The sequence below is a fragment of the Lolium rigidum genome, chromosome 4 (assembly GCF_022539505.1).
Source record: "Lolium rigidum isolate FL_2022 chromosome 4, APGP_CSIRO_Lrig_0.1, whole genome shotgun sequence".
Lineage (NCBI taxonomy): Eukaryota > Viridiplantae > Streptophyta > Magnoliopsida > Poales > Poaceae > Lolium > Lolium rigidum.
Window position 1 is genome coordinate 127254510 of NC_061511.1, and position 9149 is coordinate 127263658.

A 9149-nucleotide genomic window follows, 5' to 3' on the forward strand; every position below is an offset into this window, starting at 1 on the left:
CGTTGGCGAGGAAGCGGGAGTCCTCTCCACATCGGTCAAGGACTTGTCGTCCTCCGACCGAGACGAGAGAAATCGTGGCTCGACTCGTCCGGCCTCGATGGCGCGGCGGGTGTTGGCCGCGTGGGCCTCCTCCGGGTTCCACTCCGAGGCGTCGGCTCGCGGGAGGAAGAGGGCTGGGCGGAAAGACCGCGATGAGGAGGAAAGACATGGTGGCGCATGAGGGTTTTTGGGAGTGCTAACGCGAAGGGGGTGAAGAGAGGAGAAGCGTTGATGCGGTTAAATAAAAAGGGGATATATTGGAGATTTAATGCTCGAGCCGGTTTCGGGAGGGAGTGGGTTGTATCCGTCGTGCGGGAAGGGAGTTGAGAAGGCAAGTCATCATGATGAATCTGCAACGGTTACCTTTCTGCCACGACATGACCCGACGGAAAGAAAAGCATAATGATTTTGGAAATGTCATTTCCAAAACCGAGGGGAGCATGTTATCACGGGAATTTGACCCGGATCGAGGTGGGCCGCGATTGAAGATGGACTTGAAGAATATACTTAGAAGAAATACATGAATCGGCCTTCTATACCAAGTTGGGCTAGTTTGCCCGTATATGCGTAATATAGTAGATCGCATCTTAGATTAGCGGATAGAGTTTAGCCGTCTTCGGACAGAGTGCACGCCGCAATTAGAAAGTCCCCGGACTATAAATATGTATCTAGGGTTTATGGAATAAACAACAACCAACGTTCAACACAAATCAATCTCGGCGCATCGCCAACTCCTTCGTCTCGAGGGTTTCTCACCTGGTAAGCACCATGTTTGCCTAGATCGCATCTTGCGATCTAGAGCGGCCTAAGCATTACGTTGTTCATGCGTTGCTCGTCTTGAAGCCTTTTTGATGGCGACGACGTAGTTATCTTAGATGTGTTAGGGTTAGCATTGTTCTTCGTATCATATGCTGTCGTAGTGCAACCCTTATACATCTAGCCGCCACTACACCTATCTTAGGTGTAGGGGCGGCACCCCGCTTGATCATTGTTTAGTAGATCCCGATCCGGGTACGGTTGCTCCTTGTTCTTCAAGTTAGTTCAATATCCGCAATAGTTAGGCCGTACTGAGGGTTGGAGGATCCGGCGGCGTGTAGGGTGTAGTTTGCTAGCCCTAGGCAGGGATGTTCGAGGGGATCAGCCTCGTGTTGGTTTTAGGCCTTTTTGTCTAGGATCGGCTTCACGATCTGTCACCGTGGCCCGCGACGAGCCCAATCGTGAGTAGGATGATCCGATTATGCGGTGAGAAAACCCTAAATCGATCGGTAGATCGCTTTGGCTTTATCTTGATCAAGCGGGACCACCATATATTCGGACACCTTGTACGAATCATGGGTGGATCGGCTCTTTGAGCCGATTCACGGAGATGGCACGAGCGACGATCGAGGCTCGTATTTAATGTTTGCGTGTATGCCATGCGGGAAACTGAAGCGAGGCATCATCCAACACCTTCTGACCGGGTATAGGTCGGAGTGGCACGCCCTTGCGACAACATCGGACGTGTGACAAAAGACGAGAAGGCTCTGCGGGCCGATCAGCTACGAGGGACCAGGGCCCGGCGCAGCCACTGAGTTGTTCCGGCTCCTACGGTGTTGCCACGTCATTTACCCCTTCTCGCCGGTGGGTTTATAATCTTGATAGTTATAGTGATACTGCAACCAAAATTAATTAAAAATTGACAGAAGGTATGTAAAACGACCTACTTGCACTCCTAGTACTCCCTTTATCCTAAAATAGAATGCCTATAATATTTGAATAAAGTCAAACTTCTCAAAGTTTGACCAACTATAAAAAAATGTTGACATTTATAATTCCAAATCAATATTTTTAGAATCTGTTATCACCAGAATTTGACCGGATCAGAGGTGGGCCGCGATCAAGATGGGCTTGAAGATTATATACGGAAGAAATACGTGAATCGGCCTTGTGTACCAAGTTTGGGCTAATTGCCCTTGTATCTGTAACATAGTAGATTACGTGTCGGTTAGTTAGAGTTTGCCTCGTGCACGGTTGGGATTATTCCCACATTAGAAAGTCCCCCGGACTATAAATATGTATCTAGGGTTTATGAAATAAACAACAACCAACGTTCACCACAAACCAATCTCGGCGCATCGCCAACTCCCCGTCTCGAGGGTTTCTTCCGGGTAAGCACCATGCTTCCTAGATCGCATCTTGCGATCTAGGCAGCACACGTTTATTCGTCGTCCATGCGTTGCTCGTGCTGAAGCCTTTTTGATGGCGAGCAACGTAGTTATCATAGGTGTTTTAGCATTGTTCTTCGTATCATACGCTATCGTCGTGCAACCCTTAGGCATCTAGCCGCCCTTACGCCTGTCACGGGTGTAAGGGCGGCACCTCGCTTGATCATTGTTTAGTAGATCCGATCCGTTATGATTGCTCCTTGTTCTTCAAGGATTAGTTTAATATCTGCATTGTTAGGCCTTACAAAGGGTTGGAGGATCCAGCGGCGTGTAGGGTGTCGTTTGCTAGCCCTAGACAGGACGTTCCGAGGATCAACCTCGTGTTGGTTTTTAGGCCCTGTCTAGGATCGGCTTACGATCACCGTACGCGAGCGCGAGGCCCAATCACGAGTAGGGTGTTCCGATTATGCGGTGAAAACCCCAAATCGTAGTAGGTCGCTTCAGCTTTCTCTTGATCAAGCAGGACCACCATCTGATCGTACACCTCGTACGCATCATGGGTGGATCGGCTCTTTGAGCCGATTCACAGGACAACCCGAGAGCCGATCGAGGCTCGTATTTAACGTTTACGTGTATGCCATGCAGGAAACTAAGCGAGGCATCATCCAACACCTTCCCCGACCGGTATAGGTCAGGTGGCACGCCCTTGCACCAGCATCGGACGTGTGCGCGAAGGCTTTGCGGGCCGTCGCTCGGAGGGACCGGGGCCGCCCGCAGTCCCGGGAGATTCCCGGCTCTACGGTGTTGCCCGTCGCTGCCCGCCGGTGGGTTTCGACCGCAACACATTCTGGCACGCCCGGTGGGACCATCTTCGACATCCACCGCTTCGCCATCTACATCCGAGATGGCGGAAGGCACTCCGGTCAAGTACGAGGATCTGACTGAGGAGCTCAAAAAGAAGCATGACGAGATCAAAGCAGTCCTCGAAGCCGACCTCATCGGCTCTTTCCACAGAACCCGCTCCCTTGGCATCAGGTGGAAGGGGTTCTCACCCGAAGGCGCGCTCGATGGAGTGGACCTGTCCTCCCCGTCGAAGAACGCACCAGTGTCGCTGCGTCAGGAGATCAACTTCATGGTGGCTCATTCGCTGCACCGCCATTCTCGAGAGCTCCGGTGAACACTTTGGAGCGTGTCGCTCCGCGCGTGATCCAGAAATCCTGAGCCACCGGTATTCTCCGTCGGGACCAGCTCGGGGACTTACCAAGGAGAGATGCCACTCCAGTCCCCGTCCACCGCCGCCGTTCGCGTTGGCAGCACCCGAAGTGCCGAATTCATCGGCATACGTCGTCTACAAGATTGGTGGTGACCCTAGTGACTACCAATTCTTACATGAGGCGCCCAAGGAGATTCCCCACGGATACACGTGCGCATACGTGCCGGACCGCAAGAATCGGACACTCTCGAACCAGTGCCGCAACAAGCAGGGACTTCCGGAACAGCAGGAGGAACGTCGGGAACGGATCTTGAGAAGCGTACGTGGCTAGCTAAGTACGCCACTCCGACAAACCTCCGCAGCTCAGCTCCTGCAGCTTGGCTCAGATCTGGAAAAGCAAGCATGGCTGGCTAAGTATGCCACCCCGGCGAACCTTCGTAGTTCGACGCCCTGTGACCATCACCGCAGATCAGATTTGTACAATCTCGAAAGACCGGTTCGGCATGATGCCGAAAAGGAGGACAATCGGCTATTCCAAGCCGTACCCCAACGAGTACGAATTGATCCCGCTACCACCCAAGTATCGGCTCCCTGATTTTACAAAGTTCAGTGGATCAGATGGTTCCAGCTCCATCGAGCATGTGAGCCGATATTTGGCACAGCCGGGCACGATCTCAAGCATCGACGAGCTGCGTGTGAGGTTTTTCGCACGGTCCCTCACAGGATCGGCTTTCGGGTGGTACACATCGCTACCACCAAACTCAATCCGGACTTGGAAGCAGCTTGGAAGAACAGCTCCACGAGCAGCATCACTCGCAGGCTTCCGAGGCCGGCATTGCCAATCTAGCACAAGTACGACGGAAGAGCGGGGAAACAAGTGGCGGAATACGTTCGCCGCTTCGAGACCGTTAGGAACCGATGCTATTCGGTTCATGTAAGTGAAAAAGAAGCGACCGAGTTGGCGGTGGTGGGTCTCTCATCATCGATCAAGGACATGGCCTCCCAAGCGGACTACCCTTCACCGGCGCACATGGTGCGTGGCTGTCGGCATATGAACAAGCGCCACCCAGATGTTTACCAGGATAAATTCAAGCGTGCGGTGGTCCTGGTTGAGGCAGATGAAGATGAAGGTGCTGCGGGGGATCAAGAGGTAGCAGTGGCTGAATGGACTCGGGGGGCAAGTCCGGTGTCCTGTAAGTGGGTTAAGCCACAAGGTCCTCCAAAAGGATTTGACTTCGACGTGACCAAGGCTGAGCAGATTTTCGACCACTTACTCAAGGAGAAGCAGCTAAAGTTACCCGAAGGCCACAAGATCCCCACGGTGCAAGAGCTGAACGGGAAGCCATACTGCAAATGGCATAACACGTTCACCCACGCCACCAACGACTGCAGGGTGTGGCGTCAACAGGTCCAAATGGCGATAGAACAAGGGCGGCTAATTTTCAGCCAGTACGCCATGAAGGTCGACACACACCCCTTCCCCACCATTAACATGGTGGAGTATACTTACCATGGAGGGTGCCAGCCAGATTTTTCGTGCAATATCAACATGGTAGGACCTGGGCACCACTCTGGTAAGGACGGAGATGAGGGCAGCTGCTCTCATAGCAAGGACACAGAGGAAGACGCTCCACGCGATCGGCTCCGCCACGATGGCAAGCGCTACATCACAGAGGGAGAAGTGAGGAACGTAAGATATCAGCGACCTCTCTCTGATCACCTCCTCAACAAGTATGTGGGTCAAAACGACCAACGCCGGCGATACAACGACGATGATGAAAAGGATCGTCTGGCTAGGGACGACAGGAGACGTCGTCGGCATGATCGCGACGAGGAGCGATATGAGCGCCACGCCAAGGAAAAGTCGAGAGAGCAAGACGACATGGATAGGCACTCGGGACTGCCCCTTCTTCGGTACACTCGCCGGGATTCAGGAATGAGCCGATTGCCTACAATCGGCAACCGCCGTAATGTAAACAAAAGAAGAAGGATGCAACTAACGTGTTCGTGTTCAAGCGTCTAGGGCCTCTCCCGCCTCGGAACAAGCATGCTGAGTCCGCTCGGGTGGAAGATCTCGAGGAACTAGAGGACGATGATGAAGAAGAAGACAAGTATCATCGGCCAAGGTGGTGCCCTGATGGGCTCAGCCATTCCCAAAAGCGAAGGGTTCAGCGTCTACGTGGGTTGGAGGAAGCTGAAAGATTATACCTGCACACGTTGAGGAAGGCGCGGCCTGATCTGGCCGCTAAAATTCAGCGAACCCTGGACGAAGAAGGTCGGCCACAAAGGAAAGAGTGGCGTCCCAGACAAAAGAACGCCGATGATGAGACATCTCTTCATCCTTCCAACGGAGTTTAGTGCTCCAGGATTAGACGAAGCACCTGTGGCACAACTTGACTGCGGCCCACGGCCGGTCATCTTTCAGGAGCCACGAGAAAGCATCAACGTGACAAAGGACGGGGTCAGGCTGGATTTATCTACCGGTCTGACCGTGTAACAAGAGCGACATCTATGGACAAACATGGCGATGCCGATCCATGTGATCGGCCCCAAGGATTTATGGAGGAACATTGCAAAACCTTCATCGAGCAAGCAACATGGAGGCCGATTCCAGCAATCGGCCAAAATTATCCTCATCATACATTCTGCCTGGGTTCAGCATTTGATCCAACAGGGAATACCTGAAGAGCCGATACCCTCAATTACTTGAAAGAATCGGCTCGGGGGCACCTAGGTGGATAAAACACGAGGATATGAAGGGGAAGTGTCTTTCAAATGCCCAGCAGCCCAAGATATTCTTTGATGATGGATATTGAAGTGTGGGGGCCGATATATAAATCGGCCGTAAAAAATATAAAAGTTAATTCAAAAAAATTTAAGCACAGCCGATGCGCAGACATCGACTTAAGGATAGAAAGCCGATGCATGGGCCATCGACTCAAGAGGTACAACTGTTATAAGCAGAAGCCCAATGGAGCAGGTATCGAGTTACATGGAGAGGCTCTATTGGAAGAACTCCTCAACCTCAGAACCTCCAAGAACCTCCAACTTCTTTTGGCAAGAATTTGAGTCCGCAATATCAGCTGGGGCAGGTTTGAGGGATCACAACCCTGACCAATACCAAGAACAGCATGGACGTGCAGATCAGGTTAAGGATGGGTTGCATCAATCCGCCAAAGGAAAGGAGCCGATCTGACCAGCAAGGCGCAAGAAGTGGACTGAAGAAGCTCGGGGGGCAGCTCACCCTGAAGGTTCTCTGCTCTGGGGAGCCGATTTTGTTGAAATCGGCTGGCTCTGCATTATGACTTGGAGGCCGATGGTGGCACATTTGGCTGGCTCACTACTTTTCTCGCCTTAACTGAGGCTCGGGGGGCAGCTTGCCCTGAAGGACCCTTTGCTATAGGAAGCCGATTTGGTTGAAATCGGCTGGCTCGCATCTCAATTTTTTTGAGGAATGGTTGCCGCGGAAAACGGAGCAGGAGCCCGTCCTGCGAAGTATCGGCTCCGGCCTCCGGGTTGATCCAAGCAATGGTCCTAGAGCTCTCCCGAAGACAAAGGTTGCCGTTAATAATACGCTCGTGATCGCGGTTTGGACCTCGTTCGGTTAGAAGTTGGGGATCCGAGTTTGAGAAAGGTTCACGAGTTACCATTTGAGGAGGTGGCTAAATTGGTCTATCTCGAAATTTATCGTAAGAGGTCGATGCGTTGCCATCGGCTCATTGAGCGTTGATCAAACTAACAATCGGCAGAATCGGCACGCAGGGAAATCGGCAAAATCAAGTTAAGGAAAAGTCTTCTTCATTAATAAGAGAGGATTTTTACAATGAAGAGCCGATTGCTCAAGCAAAAGAAGAGCCGATTGCTCAGGGGCTACTAATCCTACATTAATAATCTTTGCTAGCATCATCATCGGCGTCGCCGTCGGCGCTACTGCCGGAGAATTCCTCGTCGCTGCTGCCCCAGCCTTCGGCCGGAGCTTCTTCTTCCTCGTCATCATCCTCGCTGTCCGCCCAAGCGCGGAAGCGCTTCGTCGGCGGGTACCCAGCGGAAGAGGAGGAATCATCCTCCTCCTCCTCCTCTTCTCCTTCCTCGTCATCATCCTCGTCCTCGCTGTCCGCCCACATGCGGGAGCGCTTCTTCGGCGGGAGCCTGGCGGAGGGGGAGGCCGTTGTCTTCTCTACTTCTCCTTCTTTCTCCTCCTTGTCGGAGGAGATGGGGTTCGCCCCGGAGTGGAGGTCGTCTTCATTCTTGCTCTTCGGCGAAGATTGGAGGGGGAGACCTGAGGGGGAGGAAGAAGAGGAAGACATTGCTACGAGGGAAGAGGGTTTTTGGGCGCCGGTGGACGTAACGAGCAAGGGGATGAAGTGGCGAACCGTTCGGCACAGATAAATAAAGGGGGTGTAGTGGAGATTTAATGCCATGACGGTTCTCGAGGACGTGATTATCAATTCGTGCAGAGAAGCCCAGGAGGCGAGGCGAAATGATGGAAGATTCTGCGGCAGTTCTGCTCTGCCACGACATGACCCGACGAAGGAAAAGCGTAATGATTTTGGAAATGTCATTTCCAAAACCAGGGGGCATGTGTTATCACCAGAATTTGACCGGATCAGAGGTGGGCCGCGATCAAGATGGGCTTGAAGATTATATACGGAAGAAATACGTGAATCGGCCTTGTGTACCAAGTTTGGGCTAATTGCCCTTGTATCTGTAACATAGTAGATTACGTGTCGGTTAGTTAGAGTTTGCCTCGTGCACGGTTGGGATTATTCCCACATTAGAAAGTCCCCCGGACTATAAATATGTATCTAGGGTTTATGAAATAAACAACAACCAACGTTCAACACAAACCAATCTTGGCGCATCGCCAACTCCCCCGTCTCGAGGGTTTCTTCCGGGTAAGCAGATCGCATCTTGCGATCTAGGCAGCACACGTTTATTCGTCGTCCATGCGTTGCTCGTGCTGAAGCCTTTTTGATGGCGAGCAACGTAGTTATCATAGGTGTTTTAGGGTTAGCATTGTTCTTCGTATCATACGCTATCGTCGTGCAACCCTTAGGCATCTAGCCGCCCTTACGCCTGTCACGGGTGTAAGGGCGGCACCCCGCTTGATCATTGTTTAGTAGATCCGATCCGTTATGATTGCTCCTTGTTCTTCAAGGATTAGTTTAATATCTGCATTGTTAGGCCTTACAAAGGGTTGGAGGATCCAGCCGGCGTGTAGGGTGTCGTTTGCTAGCCCTAGACAGGACGTTCCGAGGATCAACCTCGTGTTGGTTTTTAGGCCCTGTCTAGGATCGGCTTACGATCACCGTACGCGAGCGCGAGGCCCAATCACGAGTAGGATGTTTCGATTATGCGGTGAAAATCCCAAATCGTAGTAGGTCGCTTCAGCTTTCTCTTGATCAAGCAGGACCACCATCTGATCGTACACCTCGTACGCATCATGGGTGGATCGGCTCTTTGAGCCGATTCACAGGACAACCTGAGAGCCGATCGAGGCTCGTATTTAACGTTTACGTGTATGCCATGCAGGAAACTAAGCGAGGCATCATCCAACACCTTCCCGACCGTGTATAGGTCAGGTGGCACGCCCTTGCACCAGCATCGGACGTGTGCGCAGAAGGCTTTGCGGGCCGTCGCTCGGAGGGACCAGGGCCAGCCGCAGTCCTGGTAGATTCCCGGCTCTACGGTGTTGCCCGTCGCTGCCCGCCGGTGGGTTTCTGACCGCAACAGAATCATTATGAAATATGATT